Raw genomic sequence first — 15,162 nt, forward strand, 5'->3', positions numbered from 1 at the left:
GGTGGTAAATGCTTCCCTCTGTCAGGGTGTGGTGCCTGCCACCTTGAAAGAGGCTGTAGTGCACCCTCTGCTGAAGAGGACCTCCCTGGACTTATCGCCCCATCGCTAATATCCCCCTTTGGGGCAAGGTGCTTGAGCGTGTGGTGGCTGGGCAGCTTCAGATGTTCTTGGAGGAAACTGATTATCTGGACCCCTTTCAAGCCAGGTTACAGCACTGAAATGGCCTTGGTTGCTCTGATCAATGACCTACTCCAGGTGAAAGGTAGGGGGAGTGCCACCCTGTTGATCCTCTTGGATCTCTCAGTGGCTTTTGATACCATTGATCGTGGTATCTTACTGGATGGGCTCTGCAAGGTGGGAGTTGAGGGCACTTTTCTACCTGCAGGGCCGATTCCAGAAAGTAGTATTGGGGGATTCCTGTTCTACCCAATGGCTATTAAGCTGTGGGGTGCCTCAGGGTTCTATTCTGTCTCCCATGCTGTTCAACATCTATATTGAGCTGTTGGGTAGGGAGTTTTGGAGTCAGGTGTCACCAGTACACTGGTGATGCTCAGCACTACTTTCCTTCTCATCGCAGTCGGCTGAGACAGTGAACGTGCTGGGCCAGTGCCTGGAAGCTGTAATGGGCTGGATGAGAGCCAATAAACTAAAGCTAAATCTTGACAAGATGGAAGCTCTGTGGATTGGTGGTTCCCGAGTCTGAGAATTGGGTAAGTGACCTGTCCTGGATGGGGTTGCACTCACCCTGAAGGAGCAGGGCATAGCTTGGGAGTATCCCTGTCACTGGAGCCCCATTACATGCACTGGTAACTTCCCGATTAGACTACTGCAATGCACTTTACATGGGGCTGGCCTTGAAGACTCAGAAGCTGCAGCTGGTGCAAAATTCAACAGCTAGACTGCTGACTAGAACACCATAAAAATCATGTAACATCAGCTTTAAAGGAATTGTGCTGGCTACCAATATGCTTCCAATCGGAATTCAAGGTTTTGGTGGTGATATTTAAAGCCCTAAGTGGCTCGGGACCTTGATAACTGAGGGAACGCCTCTCCCTATATATGCCTGCCTGAGGACTGATATCTGTTGGAAGGGCCCTCCTCTGCATCCCACCACTGAGAGACATACACTATGGTGAGACGTGGGAGAAGGCCTTCTCTGCTGTGGCACCCCGGTTGCGGAATGCCCTCCCCTTGGAGGCCCAATTGACACAGACACTGGTTTCATTTCAGCGCCAAGTAAAAACATGGCTTTTTACCAAAGCCACTGAAGGCTAAATGTGTTCCCTCAAGTAGACACTGTTTTAACTGTTTTACTGTTTTGATTTTAATTGGTATTAGCTTGTTTAACGTTTAATATGTTTTAACCGTTTCAATTATTTTTTTATATTGTTCAAATTGATTTTATCTGTATGCCGTCCTGCGATCTTAATGATACTGGGCGGGACATAAATGTTTTAAATAAATACACTGGAGGCACAGGTGTCTTCAATGGCTAGGAGTGCCTTTTACCAGCTCTGGCGGGTAAGAGAGTTGTGGCCATTCTTGGACAAGAATAGCTTGAACACTGTGGTCCATGCGTTGAAACGTCAACACTGGATTACTGCAATGTGTTTTATGTGGGGCTGCCCTAAGCTGGAGTCGGTGTAGAATGTTGCAGCCAAGTTGGTAATGGGAGAAGCTTATTGCTAGCATATTACACTTATTCTGAGGGAACTGCACTAGCTGCCTATATGTTGCCAGGCCAGGATTAGGGTTTCGGTATTGTTTACAAAGCCCAAAACAACCCAGAACCAGGACACTTAAGAGACTACCTGGCCCCATTCCAGCCTGGTCAGCTGCTGTGCTTATCAGGAGATATCCTCCTGGTGGGATCCAAGATTTCGGAGATCTGGTCAACCACAGCTCGGAATACAGCCTTTAGTACTGTAGTAAGCACACTCTGGAATTCCCTGCCACTACAGATTAGGCAGGCATCAACCCTTTGGGGTTTTCAGTACCTACTGAAAACATACCTTTTTCAACAAGAAGGTAATCTTGTCCTCTGTATTAAGACTTGTTTCTGTACACTGCTTAGAATTTCTTTAATGTAAGTGACGCATAAATATTGTTAAACGAATAATAAAACGTTTATTACAGGGAATTATTTACAAAAGGGAAATAAAATGTAAATCTTCTACTTAAAGGTTCTTAAATTAAATATTCTTCCTTACCATTCCTAATAGGTAAGAGACTTTCCCATTTATGTTCTCAACAGTTTGTCAGATGGGATTTCCCTAACTCTACCTCAGTGAACTCCTCACAAACAGGAACAGATGCTGTATACCAGTTATTTATTTTTATTTTATTTATTTATTGTATTTACATCCCGCTTTTTTTTCCTCTGGCAAGGAACCCAAGGCGGCTTACATTATCCTCCTCTCCATTTTATCCTCACAACAACAACCCTGTGAGGTAGGTTGGGCTGAGAGTCTGTGACTGGCTCAAGGTCACCCAGTGAGCTTCCATAGTCGAGTGGAGACTAGAACCCAGATCTCCCAACTCCCAGTCCAACACTCGCACCACTACACTATGCTGGCAGTTATCCTCTACCTCTAGCTCTTCCTGTTTCTTCTGCCTTTTAGGATGGTTCAGATGTTTCAAGGACTACTTCTGAACTTCCTAAAATGTATTACGTATAACTTTGTTTGCTCATAAAATTACCACGTTTGGTATATTAAATTTAAAGTATAGCTTATTCAGAAAATTAAAGTTTACTGACTTTACTTTTAAATGTTTTTAATGTTAATGATCATTTTATGAGCAAAGTTACACATAATACATTTTATGCTCCTAAAGCAACAAAGTGACTTTAAATCTGTAAAGACCACTAAAAACAAACAAAGTATTGCCAGAGAGGCTTGCCTGGCACCTAGACTGTAGTCTTTTCAGAGCAATCTTTTTAGCCCTTCAGTTTTAAAAACTAGTCTTTTTAGATCTTTGCACTGCTGCTGACTTTTATCTTGATTAATACTTTGGTTTTATTCTGTTATGGTTTTATACTATATTTTACTATGTTATTGTATTTTACGGTATTAAGCTTTGTTCTGTAAACTGCCCAGAAAGCTTCGGCTAACGGGCAGCATGGAAATATATTAAATAAATACAAATTCAATTTTTCTGAACACTTCCATCCCACCCATCCCCCTCAAAGAAAACAAACATCAAATGGGTCCCCCCCCCCCCACTTCATTTACATCTCTAGTGTCACTCCGGAAGCTGCAGGTACATGTTTGCCCTGTGGTGGGAGGAGAAAGAAAGTGCTTGGTGGAGGACAGCTAATGTACCCCCTCTTGCTGCAGCTCTCCTCCCTAACCCACCACCCTGACACATACACTACTTCTTAGATACTAAGCAGTAACCCAGGTTCCCAGACCCTGGTCTGAAGCCAAATGTGATGTTCCAGCCTACAATTAGATGGGTCAGAATGTGTCTCCCACAAAAGAGACTAATCAGAGGCGAGGACCTTCACTCTAGCTGGGATATTCTTAAGCAACTTCAGTCTGAAGCAACATCATCATGCCTCTGTGTGGCATCACTTAGCAAGGAACCTGATGAAGGGCAAAGGCCTTGAACTAGACCTCGAAACACAGACTCCTAAGAAACTAGCTTGTGTAATGGCACCCTCTGTTTCCCTGAAAGGAGACAAGGATCAGCCGGCCGGGCCATCTGAATTTTGATCAGGCCTGGGTACCTGATAAGAACACACAATGTTACATTTAAACGAAAATTTTCTGGCAAGAATATATTCCAGATTACCCAGTTAATCTCAGACATCACTTCTGGAGTTGCAGCACTGCCTATCCTTTTCCATTCAACACACGTACACTGCAGAACCAACACTGATTGACATAAATCTTCCTGCATACAAAAGCTTGTTTCATTCTCAGTGGTGAGAAAGAGGAAGTAAAATTCACTGGAGCCAACAATTAACAAAATGCATGACTAACTTAAACAGAAGAGGCCTTTCAAGCAAGGAAACTGTTGCATGGTAGAAATTTTAAATTCTACTGTTCAGTAATTCTAAATTTGCTGCTTTGGTATTTGCTGCTCCTTTCCCTCCACAAATTGAAATATCAATGGATTTCAGGAGATTTTCCAAGGAAAATTATTTATCTGTATTATCTCCCCTACACCACTTCATGAAGACTTTTTATTGGAAACAAGTTTGTTTTATCCAGATAAGAAACAAACATTTAATTATGGCAGAACAGGTTTATGTTTTGTTTTCATTAAATTGTTCTTAATAAGGCATAGGGCTGTACATGATCCTGTATCTTATCATTCCAGTTTATAATAAACACTCAACTTTTGAATAAACGTATTACCCTTGTCTGCCATCCCAAATTTTAACTATACTGGTCAGTGGCACCGTATTTGCTACAGGAAAATTATAGGTCAATTTCAACTATGTTTACATACACCAAAAAGGAAACAGGACAACATAATGACTAACAGAAAGGGAAAAAGAGAATACAGACCAAGGAAACCCTGACATAACTCAAGTATGAGTATTCTTATTGAACAATTGAATCATTGGACAAAAATAAATATTAGTAGGAACTGAATGAAGTTCCAAGATCTGGTACTAATTAATATTCCTACATGTTTTAACAATTAATGCTAGCCACCAGCCATGTACTCCTAGCAATTTAGCTGCAACAATCAGACTCTGGCTGCCATCCTATGTATGCTTAATAGGGAGTCAGCCCCAACGAACTTAGAGGGATGTGTACTTTTAAGTAAATATGCAGGTTGTGATATGAAAAGATCTTTATGACATAAACTTCAGGTCAGATCAGGCACATCTGAAGTAATTCAGATGTCATTTTCAATACAGTTACTATAATTCTGCTGATGAGGAAAATTATCCTAAACCCACCTTTTGGCTAATTTTACCCACTCTGTCAGAAAAACATCCACATCAATATATTGCAAACTCTTGCACTAGCTAACTGCAGTGGGGTGGGGGTTAAGAATGGGGATCTGCAAAGGACAAAAGAAACTGACACCATTTGAGTGGAGGGGCCGCAGCTTACTAGAGCACATGGATATATAAGGTCCTAGGTATCCCTGCCATATACAGGCAAACCTGCAAGAAATCCCTGTCTAAAACCCTAGACAAGTGCTCCCAGTCAATCTAGACAATACTGAGTAGATGGACTAATGGTCTGCCTCAGTATGAGGCACCGTCCTGTGTTCTGCTTAAAGGAGCCCTTTATTCAGAACCATGAGGACTGGAACCTTGCCTTCTTTTTGCAGGAAAGGCTGTAGCTCAGTGGCAGAGCCCATGCTTTGCATGGAAAAGGTCCTAGGTTCAATTCGTGGCATCTCCAGGTAGAGCTGGGAAAGAGCCTTATCTGCCTAAATCCTGGAAAGCTGCTGCCAGTCAGTGCAGACAATACTGAGCACAGTGGACCAATTCTCTGACTCAGTAGAAAGCGGTTTCCTATTATCCTAAGGATCCATAAGGAAAGGTTCCTCCTGTGCAAGCACCGGGTCATTACTGACCCTTAGAGGGACGCCGCTTGCACTGGCGTTTTCATGGCAGACTGTAGCGGGGTGGTTTGCCATTGCCTTCCCCAGTCGTGACTACCTTTTCCCCAGCAAGCTGGGTCCTCATTTTACCGATCTCGGAAGGATGGAGGGCTGAGTCGACCTGAGCCGGCTACCCGAGACCCAGCTTCCGCTGGGATCCAACTCAGGTCATGGGGGGAGTTTCGGTTGCAATACTGCCACCTACCACTCTGCGCCACACGAGGCTCTGTCCATATCTGGATGTAAAAAATTACTGAAAGTAATGGATAGTATCCAGATGCAAATCCCAGTGGAACAAGTGGGTGGTGGTAATGCATATTTGAATGTCCATAGTTCCCAAAAGTGAAGCTATTTGAGGCATTCTGTAGGATTTCCATGGATATCCAGGGCAGGAATGTGGAAAATTCACTGGAGAAAAAAGGGACAGGTTTAGCCCATACCTATTCACCTTTATTACACCCTTCCATTTCTGTGTAAAAGGTTTTTCTCATAAGAGAGCTGGGAAGGCCCTGGTGGGATAGACCTCACGAAACATCTGTGAAAGTTACTACTTGAAATCCCCCCACACCCCCATCCCCAGAACAGTAACCAAAACTCCAGCCCACATGGCCCAATAAGAGAGAAGTAATGTGTGTATTTTTTCCCCAGAGTGTCAAGCTTTCCTGCCTGGTAGGAACAGGAAAGGTGACTTTTGCCTAGTGGAGCCAACCAGGTAAATGGCTATTTACAAGCCAGATTTGGGGGAAGATGAAACCAGAGGGTAATTAATCAGGAAGGCCTAGAACTACAAAGGGGGTCATGCAGACATTCTAACACTTGTTCTGTAGATTATGCTGAAGACCTTAATTGTATGGAGAAGCTGTATTACACACCCAGCCAAGGCCTAGCTTTCACAAAAGGGGACGAGGTAATGAAACTTTTTTCTTGATTGTACACTTCTGGCATCTGGTTGACACCACATGAGTGAGTGCTCCCCTGTACTAAATAGTCATCCATGCAGATAATAAGCTAGCATGCTAGGAAGGAGCCTAGGCCTTTCCTCTGGCATGCTAGCTTTCTATGTGCAGGGATTGTTTTTGCATAAAGGGACATTTGGTCATGTCTGAAGTGGTACAGTCGAGAAACAGAATGAGCACTTTTGCCAGCTGTTTGTGAGAATGAAGGCTAAAATTGTGAAGAAAGGGCAAAACATCTTGTCTATACTTATTAAAATATATTTATTAAAGCTTGTGTATACTTATTACAGAAAACAAACAAAAACAGGATTGAAGAGAAAATAAAAATCCACCAACCAAAAAAAGGTAACATTTGATACTGGCTCCTAAAAATTGGACATTATCTTCCAGCCCTGTGAGAGATGTAGATAAAGATGGTAAACATTTTCCCTGTTTTGCTTTCTTGATTTGCATACTCCCTCTCCCCTGCTCCCCTTTTTTAATATAAATGGAGGGGAGAGATTTTGGTGAGTTAAGAGTGGAACTTTTAGCAAAAACAAACACGGAGCTGAATAGTGAATTGGCCCAACGTTGATATCCCGCTCTTCAAGAAACAAAAGAGTAACGAACAATTTGAGAGGAAAAGAGCAGCCTCAGAACATTGAGCACACAGTATACGGTAAAGAACAAAACGTCAGATCTGACATTTTATTTTACAAACAAACGGTTGACTAAGCAGAAGCAGAGCTTCCAGCGTCCTGAAAACTCACCATGCCTGAATGGAAAACTCACTCCTTTCAGATCAGGCAAACAATCCGTGCACATAATCGTATCTGTATTCTTCAAAAACGTACAGACGCCCAGTACCCGTAAGATGGTACATTCTTGGCTCATCAGCACAGCTTGCACATGCACATGTACGCACACAACACCCCCTGAGCTCACTGCTACCTTTTTTTGCTGTGAAAGACCTAGTTGCTTCTAAGAGGCTTCCTCAACTCTCAATCCACAATACTTCACTGTGTAGCAGCACTGCCAATTCAGTGCTTACTCAGACTCTTACATCCTTGAGGCCTGGAAGAACACAGCCAGAACACTGCTGTGGGGAAGTTCTGCTGCCATTTTTAAATCCACCAGGGATTTGGGGGTGGAGGAAGCCTCAAAGTGCCACCTTGCAAGTTTGTAGGAGTCCAAGAGATCAGATTCCTGTGATTTTTCCCAGCCTGGGTCTCTATACAGTAAGCGTCACTAATAAATGTATGGTCAAAGTGCTTACGCTTGAAGATCTCAGCTTGCATAGATCTATTCCATAAACTGAACAACGCTTCCCAGATACTGTCCTTTTTGTGGTCCAGGAACAGTGAAAAAATATGCAAGTCTGCAGTCCTATGAACACTCATTAGGAAGAGAGACCCACCAAACTCTGTGGGACTTCCTTCTGACTAGACCTGCTTGGAATTGCATTGCATGTTGCTTTCAGACTATTACTTCTGGAGTTAACATAGGAAGCTGTCTTACAGCAATTCCAAACTGGAGCAGACCAAAAGCCTCTCTAGTCCAACGTCCTGTTTCTACAGTGGCCAATAAGATGCCCCTGGGAAGCCCACATGAGCGCAACAGCAGCCTCCTGCATGTGTTCCCTAGCAACTGGTATTAGGAACAGAGAAAGCTGCCTTATACTGAGACCATTACTCTGTCTAGCCTAGTACTGTAGACACTGACTGGCAGCTCTCCAGGATTTCAGGCAGGGCCCTTTCTCATCCCTATCTGGAGATGCTGAGGGTTGAATCTGGGACCTTCTGCATCTAAAACACTTGCTTTGGCACTGAACTTCAGCCCAACTCCAGAGTGGTATCCTCCAACGTTTGACTGAACACCTATGCTGGAAGGGTGGCACTGTGGACCTAATTCAGCAATGAGCTACATGTGGCAAGTATGTATCCTATCACCCCTCAAGGACTCGATGGCCTTGTAGGCCCCTTCCAACCCTCCTATTCTATGATTCTATGATTCTATGCCTAGTACTGATGGGAGTTGCAGATCACCAGTATCTGGAGGGTCACACATTCCCCTTCCCTGAGCTAGTCCCACAGTAGTGCATCCTTATAGAAGGATTTCAGCTCACCCTCCTCTTTAATACAAGGCATGCTCGGAAATGTCAAGCACAGGACTTCTCCCCTGTGCCTCTGTGTGTCAGCTCACTGCGACAGACATTTGCTGCACATTTTTATTACTTTGCAAGGGAGCTTACAATAGAACACTGACTGCCCAAATAATGCAGCCTTCCCAAGCAAGTGCTCTCCAGACATCATGACTGAGCTGGTTGGGGATGATGGGAGTTGTTGTCCAACACCAGGCTAGAGGAGGCTGCAGTAGTGGGTTAACCCAAGGAGAGCCCATGTGACTGGGCAGTGAACTGGGACCAGGCAGATCCAGGCTCAAATCCCCACTGGGTGATCTTGAGCCAGTCACTATTTTCTCAGCTAGCCTACCTCACAGGGTTGCTCTGAGGATAACAGGAAGGGGAGGAAGAGCTCACTATAGAAAAAGGAGAGAAATTCAATAAATAAGTTATGTTTAATTACACCACCAGTACTGCTGTTTAGGATTTCAAGAGATGGCGTAAAATGGGAAAGAAATATACAGTTAAATACAAAAATGGAACTGGGTACCAACATAGGTTGGAAATCTTTCTGTGGAATTTTTTTCTGCTGATGAAACTAATATTATAAAATGAGTGAAGCTCAGCAGATAGGTTGAGAGATGTTGCCTACCTCACAGGGTTGTTGTAAGGATAGAGGAACACAGCAGGTGCTGATGACCACATTGTGTGGTCCTGTGAGACAACGGATGTCTTGTGGTTTCATGTGGCCACTTGGCAGCATGTAGCGGGCATGCAGTTCAAGTACTTGACAGTCCTCCTTTAAGCTGAGGGTGGAGCCCTGCCTTTGTCAGAAAAACTGAATTTTCAGCAATTGCTGGCTGAGAAAATAGTGACTGGCTCAGGATCACCCAGTGGGGATTTGAGCCTGGATGTGCCTGGTCCCAGTTCACTGCCCGGTCACACAGGCTCTCCTTGGGTTGACCAGCGCTGCAAGCGTGTCAGGCATGGAGCTGAGAGACCCAGGTCCAAATGCCCACTCAGACGTGAAGCTGACTGGGTGATCTTCGGCCACTGTGATCTCTCTGCAGACCCTAGCTCACAGAGTTGTTGAGGTTAAAATGGGGGTGGGAGGAACTACATATGCTGCCTCGGAGGAAGGGTGAGATAACAGTGTTGAAGTAGAAACATGGAGTCCCAAATTGACATTCCTGTTTGTCACATCCCAACTTAAGGAGTCCTCCTCAGAGGAGGAGGTAGAGGCTCCAGAAGCCCAGGGCACCCCAGAGCAGGGACTGCCACCAGACCCAGAGGAGCCTGAGCCCTCAGGGGAGGTGGCTGCAGGGCCATCCCTGGCAGGAGAAAGGCAGAGGCTGAGCCAACCCTGGGAGCAACGTTGCCTCAAGCAACAGGCTAGCAGGGCTCCTGTGCAAAGGGGTGCTCGCCTCCAGAAGAGGTCTCCTCAGGAGAAAGGGACTCCTCAGGAGTAAGCTCTGGAAAGGGAGCTGTGATTGCTGCAGCTGAGCTCTGGGTGTTGTCCAGCTGGCTTTGGGCTTAAAAGCCTTTACTAGAAACCCAGCCAGTCTTGGAACAACCTGGTCCATCCAGCCTCTGGCATGCCCCATGAATCGGGCCCACTGATTGATGTGGTTTCCTGACCTTGACTGATTTACTGTGATTGGCTTCTCACTTGTTATCTTGATTACTCCTGTTGCTGCCTGATCCTCTTTGACTGACTGACTGAGTTCTGACCTTGGCCTGGATTTTGACCACTGTTGCCTTACCCTAAACCTCCTTGGACCGAAACTTGTGCTTGAACATTTGTTTGCCGACTTGACTATTCTATTGCATCGCTCCCTGTATTTGCTCACAAACAGCCAAGACTTGATCTAGAGCAGGACACTGTTCAGACATGAACATACATTTCAAAGAGAATTATTGTGAAGATTATTGAGGAGTACTGAGTCTCCCCCCCCCCCCCGCATACCAATGTGCCATATTAGCAGTACCAGGAGGGTCAGGTAGCTTTAGAAAAGAGCCACTGTTGGATGAGCCTTTGCCATCAACACCCCAACATATGGGGGTTTGCATATGACCTACCTTACAGAGGTAGCATGAGAAATATTGAGAGGCACTTTGAACTAGGCTTGCCACCTGTTCCTTATCTCACAGGACAGATCTGTGTTCAGCATTAAAATGTAGTGCTCAAGTGCCTTTGCAAAAAAGCAAATTGGGTTTAAGATATTACAAGGACAGTATATTCTAATAAAATCCTGTTCTTGCTCCAACACGTAACACGTCATGTTCATCCTTTCTCACAATGTGTTCCTCATTTTGGAGCTCTTTAGCTGGCAACTTTGAATGCCCTAAACTCCCAATTATGTTGCAAGTCAGAAAGGTGGGATGTGAATAACTTTATAAAGGATTTTTAAATATATACGCTGAATATTTAGCGGTCGTAGTGACAGGAGGCTTTAGGCAAGAGTCTCCCCCCCCCCCGCTTCCCCATATATGAGGAAACAGCATTACTAGCCTACCCTACATGGCTGCGAGTCTAAGGAGGACTATGAAATATTGCCTCTGCAACACTCCTGCAAATGCTACGTTATTGTCCTTATAACGACTGGCTTGCATTGGTCACGAATGTATTTCGTTTGCACTGCATTCCTTCCCCAAAGCAATAAATATATTTATATGGGGAAAAGCAACACCGGCCTACATTCCAACGCTGGTGTCTGAAAGAAGGCCACAAGTTCTCGTGTGCGTACAAAACGTACTTTTAAAAAAACAAACACAAAAAAACAAGATTTTTTTTAAAAAATAAAACGCCATCCGATTGTTCTCATTATAACCGGCTTGCACGTCATCGCGTTCTCCCTCCCTCTCAACTGCTACAGCGCGACCGGCCAGATCGGCGGCTAACGAATCTAATCATGCACACGTAAGCGCTGTACGAAGCGGGCCGGAACCGCGTCGCGTCGCGTCGCGTCGCGTCTTCGCTGGACTTGGATCGCGACGACTTGGATCGCCCACCCGCGCGCGCCCTGCGCCGTACAGGGCTCTCCGTACGGGAAGGAGCGGCCTACCTTGCAGAACAGCGGCCCTAAGCCCGCGGTAGCGCAGCGGAAGAGGACCAGCGGCCGCCGAGCTACGGCTGCCGCCCCGGACGCGCCGCCCGCGCCGCTGGTGCCCGCCCCCACAAAGGGCCCCGCCCGCGCCGCGCAGGCCCCGCCCCCGCCGCGCAGGCCCCGCCCCCGCCGCTCGCTCGCGCAGGCCCCGCCCCTCCCTGCGTCACAGGCCCGGCAAGGCCGCGCGGGCCTCCGCCTCTCCCAACCGCCCTCGGCGGCGGCCCTCACCTGGCGACGGGCTGCGGCTCCGGCGGGGCGACGCCGACGAGGAGGGAGAGCAGGGCGGCGGCGGCGGCAGGGAGAGGGAGGGGAGGGACGAGGAGGAGGAGGAGGAAGAAGGATCGCAGGTCCCTCCGGCCGCACGACGAGCCGCTTCGCTCCCTCAATCAGCAGCAGCAGCAGCAGCAGCAGGCGAGGAGGAGCAGGAGCAGGAGCAGGAGGGAGCGCCGCCTGGCCACGCCCCTTGCAACGCCCGCCCGCCGCCGCTCATTGGCCGCGGCGCGCGCGCCCGGCGGCGCCCATTGGGCGGCAGCCGCGCCGGTCAGGGAGCGCGGGTGCGCGAGGAGGAGGGGAGGAGAGGAGGAGGAGGAGGAGGAGGAGGCGGCGGGCGAACCGCTGCCCGCGGAGAGGGGAGGGGGGCGCGCGGCGGCCGCGCATGCGCCGCGGCTGCCCTCGTCGCCCGCCCGGCCTGCCCTGCCCTCTCCGCCTCTTTCTCGCTCTCCCGCGCCCCGAAGGGCGTGGCTGGCTCTCCCTCAGCGGGACCAACCGCCTCCCCCTCGCCCCCCCTCGCGCGCCACGCCCCCTTGCGGCCCTCCCGCGACACGGGTTTGCGCGGGTTTACCTCAGGGGCCTGACCGCGCCGGGCGCGTGCGTCCACACGTTACGTGTGCGGCCCAAAACCTCTTCTTTTTTGGGGGGGGGGCCCCAAGCACGCGTTGGAAGCGGCGGATTTAACTCGGCGACATGGCAGCGCCGCCTCGCCCCCGGCGCCGCTTTTCGCGCGTTCGCACGTTACGCTGGGGGCTCGTGTTTGAACCGAACGCGCGCTGTTCGTTTGCGCGTTTTTACCTCGAGAGAGAAACGGCGGCGCTCCCCTGCTTCGCACGTTACGCGTGCTCTTAAGTTTGGGCAGGGGAGCTTCTGGCCCTCCATACGTTGGACTTCAACGCCTACCATCCCCGGCCATGGGCCCTGCTGATTGGGGCTGATGGGTGCTGGGAGTCCAACAAAATCTGGAGGGGCACAGCGTCCCCATCATTTTCTAAAGCATTTTCTGGGCATACGCTCATGTGGGCCGCCAGATAAAGACTTGTTCGGCCTTTTAAACCACTGAGACCCAAGCAGCGTATTGATAATGGTAATAATTAGCTGGCAAATCATCATGAAGAAAAGATAGTATCTATAAGCCATATCTTTCCTTCATCGTAATTTTTTGATTTAGCTGCCGCAGCCAATTCAGTCAACTTGAAGCCATTCGTAACAGATACGTTCTTATTATTACAATTATATCCCACCTCCTTTCCTCTCGCCAGGGACCCAAGGCAGCTAACTCGGCCCTCCTCCTCTCCATTTTATCCTCACAACCACCCTGTGAGGTAGGTTAGGCACAGATAGGATTGCGGCCTTAGTATTATTGCTATTCATTTTTGTTTTACTATATGGATTTCACTGCATAAGCCACCTTGAGAGGCTTGTACACTTAAATGCAGTTTAAACTCAATTAAATCAAAAATAAATCCAGCTACATAAATGCTCTCATGACATCTCGGTACTGGATGCCATCCATTTTGCTACTTAGCTGAGGTAACCCCCATTCAGCTGTGGAACTCAGCCAAGTCGCTGTCCCTCAGCCTAACTGTTCTCACAGGGTTGTCGTGAAAAAAGGAGGTAGACGCTTTTCTCAGCGCTTCCCCAAATTCCTTGGAAGAAGGGTGGGATAAACGTAATCCAGACTATAATTAAAGCTAAGCATGTGTGCCAGAACTGTGTTAGACAACTGTACAGCTCCCATCATCCCCAGCCAGCATGGCTATTGGGACAATGGGAGCCATGGTCCAACTCTCAGGGTAGTAAATGCCCCTGGCTATGCCGCCCCCCTTCCCCAACTGCCATTTCTTTGGTGGTTTCCTGGCTTTTGCTCCATTTCATCCCCATTCTGAAAGGTCAAAATGCCTCTTCTAAGGCTTAGTTACTGGCAGGAAGATCTGGAAGCTAAAATTTTGGCCCCACCAGTGCTGGAATGTTGACCAACTTAGGGTGCAATCCTCTAAACATGCATAGGATTGCATCCTAAATTGCCCTTGTTGTGGCGTAGGATTCCTCTGCTTTTCTGCTTCACCTTCTTTCTTCCCCATCCCGCAGCCTCCCCTTTTTATCCCTCCTGACCCCTGAGGATTTCAGAGTCTTACCAATGCAGGCACAATAGCATTGTGGCACATTTTTGCATACATTCATTGCCTCGCCTGTTCTGCTACATTCCTCCTATATTCCTTGCTTTACTCTGCAGCATCCCATATGAGCCAGAGAAGAGTCAATTCTCACACCCCGTTGAAATGCAGTGTCGGGAGGAATATGGGAGCATGAGCAAAAGGAATGGGGAATTGGAAGCAGACGTGGAAGGTAACAGTAGGAATTAACAATCAATCAAGCACACACAGGGCATCTTAAGGAATGCCTTTAGTATACTTTGGCAGTCTTTGAACTGAAGCAGATCCGCAACTTTAGCTTGTGAATCCAAATATTCTCTAAGGAAAAGATTAATCTCTTGTGAGCAGCATGAGAAAATAAGTTCTGCTGCACTGAACTTTTGAGGACTTTCTTTGTTGTTGTTCAGTCGTGTCCGACTCTTCGTGACCCCATGGACCATAGCACGCCAGGCCTTCCTGTCCTGCGCTCTGTCCCGGAACGTGCTCAAGTCCATATTCATTGCATCGGTGATGCTATCTAGCCATCTCATCCTCTGCCGAGGACTTTCTAGGCGATCAGTTTTTGGAAGAGTACATGCTCAAGGGTTTGTGCTTTGCAATCTGTTAATCCATTTAATCAAAGTGTTAACTTTGACAGTGATGGAGGGGTAAATCCTGAAGTCCAGGTGCTCATCATGACGGTTGCCATAGCCATATCCTCAACAAGAGTCCAAACAGTCAAGTAGCTGTGTTGATCCATATTGACAACCCATTTCTACCAATTTTCATTTCTACCAAGAGCAGGTCTTTTGCAAGGTTAATGGGTCTTCATTAACCACTGAAGACCAAGCCACCCCAAAGTAGGGTGCTACTTTACTCATATCTTGCCTTCAGGTTTCTCTTGGGCATCGTGTTGACCACTGTGGGAACAGATTACTGGACCTTGGTCTGATCCAGCATGGCTCTCCTTATGTTCTAAAAGGGAACGCAGGGGAAATTAAACTTTTTTTTACATAGTA

At 47.3% G+C, this 15,162-nt stretch overlaps 1 protein-coding gene across 5 annotated transcripts in view; it reads right to left on the minus strand.

The window, feature by feature from the left end:
• Positions 1 to 12,149, minus strand: part of LOC146333554 (ELAV-like protein 1) — a 52,199-nt gene extending 40,050 nt beyond the window's left edge. For 3 of the 5 annotated variants that reach the window (XM_084825905.1, XM_084825902.1, XM_084825903.1), the window contains exon 1: positions 11,697 to 12,149. The gene's annotated coding sequence lies outside the window, so the exon portion shown is untranslated. The remainder of the gene's footprint in view (positions 1 to 11,696) is intronic. The other 2 variants (XM_084825901.1, XM_084825904.1) reach the window with 1 other exon arrangement.
• Positions 12,150 to 15,162: the final 3,013 nt, after the last annotated feature.

The sequence above is a fragment of the Heloderma suspectum genome, chromosome Z (genome assembly GCF_057233095.1).
Source record: "Heloderma suspectum isolate Gila_16-S chromosome Z, 16-S_ref, whole genome shotgun sequence".
NCBI classification, from domain to species: Eukaryota; Metazoa; Chordata; class Lepidosauria; order Squamata; family Helodermatidae; genus Heloderma; species Heloderma suspectum.